At 35.8% G+C, this 2,591-nt stretch overlaps 1 long non-coding RNA gene across 2 annotated transcripts; it reads left to right on the plus strand.

Moving 5' to 3' along the window:
- Window positions 1–452: 452 nt before the first annotated feature.
- Window positions 453–2,333, plus strand: LOC108965621. Of its 2 annotated transcripts, none has more exons than XR_001993120.1 (3): window positions 453–609; window positions 1,032–2,014; window positions 2,104–2,333. It is a non-coding gene; the product is annotated as an uncharacterized LOC108965621 (long non-coding RNA). The 2 variants fall into 2 exon arrangements; XR_001993119.1 differs by having other exon boundaries at window positions 1,910–2,014.
- The last annotated feature ends 258 nt before the right edge of the window (window positions 2,334–2,591 follow it).

The raw sequence follows: 2,591 nt of genomic DNA on the forward strand, positions 1-2,591 counted from the left end.
CATGGCACTCCTCGTCGTACCAGCTGTACTGCACAGAGGCGGGTCCGATTCTTGTCTGCAACAAGATAGTGGTCCGAGTCGATGTTAGGACCTCGGAGCACACGCACATCTAAAACACTGCAGACGTGTCTTCCGTCTATCACAACATGATCGATCTGGTTGGTGGTTTTTCGATCCGGAGACAGCCAGGTACCAATCCTGGTTTTGCGAAAAAACAATTCCTCAACAGTTGTTTCTTGAAGAAATTCAAAGTAATCGTTAAATTCGTCCTAAATTCGTTAAAATCATTATTATGAAATATAGTAAATTTTGAAATGTTGTATGAAACTTATCAATCATCAACAACATTCCAGGTCATGTTGTACGAATGGACGAAAACACTCCAGCTCTGAAAGTAAACCGCCGAAGGAAGCAGAGGAAGAGGAAAACCTCCACTCCACAACACAATATGAAACGACTGACGCGCTGTTGTTAACTCGGCTATAATCGCGTAAGCGGTGCATACGCCAGTAAAGAAGAAGAATTAGTTAAGAGCTGGAAACCGATCTTTACCTATAAAAGAAAGACTAGGATTTAGAGTAGCATCCCTCGATCTCGAGCTTAAAATGGGTATGTACGGATAGAGAAGATTCTTCCGAATCCTTCCTTCAAATATATGTATATATATTGTTTCCATGGACTTATGGTTTTTAAGATATTTGCTTTTAAAGTTTAAAGATTCAACTATTTAAAATGCATGTTTCACCGGTTTATAATGAAATTGCACAAATTTGTTTAACTTTTATATTCACTACYGCTTCACTAATTCGGTTTTACAGATTTTCTTTGTATTAAACAGGTCAATCTCAAAAAACTTTGACTCGTTATTTAAATTTCCTCAGAAAGCCATTTATTAGTACAATAATAAAATGGTTACAAACAAGCAAAAAATTAGTGTTACCATATTTTGGGATAGAATAAAAATAAGTAAAATATAAAGATTATTACCTTAATACAAAATTCACTAGCGTTTATAATGTAAAATTTTTCAGAGAAAAACTATCGACTTCAAGCTTATCGAAATATTATTACAATATGTTGTGTGAATAAGGATCTATACAGAATTTAGTCCACACAACGCATATTATTCATAATACAACGGGAAAATCACTTCTACAGACACAAGAAGAAGTAACCAGACAAGCAGACTATATAACAACAAAAATTGAACGCAGCGGTAAAACCACGCCACTACTAGCATACAGCACAGGCTTGGCAGAGAGTTAGATGCCCGATGATCTGTCAGTCAGCTCGAAACTGTGACAGCGTACATACGGTGGACATATACCAGACTACACAGTGAGATGATCTTCTAGCTAGTCTTGGTCTCGTTCGTTAAGGGTGAGCTTGATAGTGAGTCGATCCCCTGACCAACTCAACCCTTAACAATGGGGTCGCCAACGCGGTTTTCCATAGTCCGAGTTTTTGCGCAGCTATAGTAAGTGATTCAACAGAACAACGTCTTCGAAGCCTACCAGAGCGCCAGCAGATACAGTCGTGCGGAGTCGTCGTAGCAAACGAGCATCCGCGAACGCCGCAGGACATTGTCACTGAACCGYTACCCTCGGCGCGTATACCTCGCTTCGTTACAATTTTCAAAGAGAAAAGATAATAAAATGCGCAATAGTTTGACTAATTACATCTACCTATACATAGAAATAAAGGCGATTTTTTATCTAAAACTTTTTTTTTTTGCAAATTAACTAGCCAAGAAAAAATTATTGGAGTAAGTTTACAAAAACGACTTGACATTGCTAGCCGTGATATTACACTATATCTGTTTAAGATTAGTGGCACTTAGTACATACATACATTAGAATAAAGTTAGACAAAAGAAGCTTAATAAAATAATGAAATGACTTTTTTATAGTTGCAGCTGCTTGTTGGTTTTCCAAATACATTTAATCAAACCGGTGTCTTCGAAGCTGCATGATGAAAGAGAAGTTTTGCTAATCTATGACATCGAGATGAAACAGTGAGTAGCGTTTGAAAAAAAGTGAGCTTGTCACAAATAGCTTTCAACTAACGATTTTTACTAATATAATATTTTTTTCTTGACTACAGTTACGCAAAGGTTGTGTGATAAATTTAGGCGCTATTCTAACAGCATTTAATAAACATTGGAGCACAACACAAACGGCCTATATCTATATATGACTACAAGCATATCGTGCGATTTAATACATGAAATGATAAGCCTACACCGCCAAGTAACAATACCAGGGATAATGGGATGCCCAACTTATTCCAGTGTGAGAGCGMATCAAAATAAGCGTTTTTTATAACATTTTCCATTATGGCCAGATCGCACCAAATAAGAATTTTTGGATATTTTAAATTAACATACCCAACATTTATTACGATTGCAAATTATTATATATTGGACTTTTAATATATGGCGAAACTACTTAATTCCTTTTTTAGGATTTTATGGTATATTAAAACAACTGACTCTCGATATTTCAATACTTAATAAGGTGAATTAAGCCTGTTAGTTCTCAATTAATAAATGTTTTTAATCATTTGTAATAGAAWATTAATTCTATTATGCA

This window comes from Bactrocera latifrons, unplaced genomic scaffold, assembly GCF_001853355.1.
Source record: "Bactrocera latifrons isolate USDA-ARS-PBARC rearing strain unplaced genomic scaffold, ASM185335v1 scaffold_1420, whole genome shotgun sequence".
In the NCBI taxonomy this organism is placed as follows: Eukaryota; Metazoa; Arthropoda; class Insecta; order Diptera; family Tephritidae; genus Bactrocera; species Bactrocera latifrons.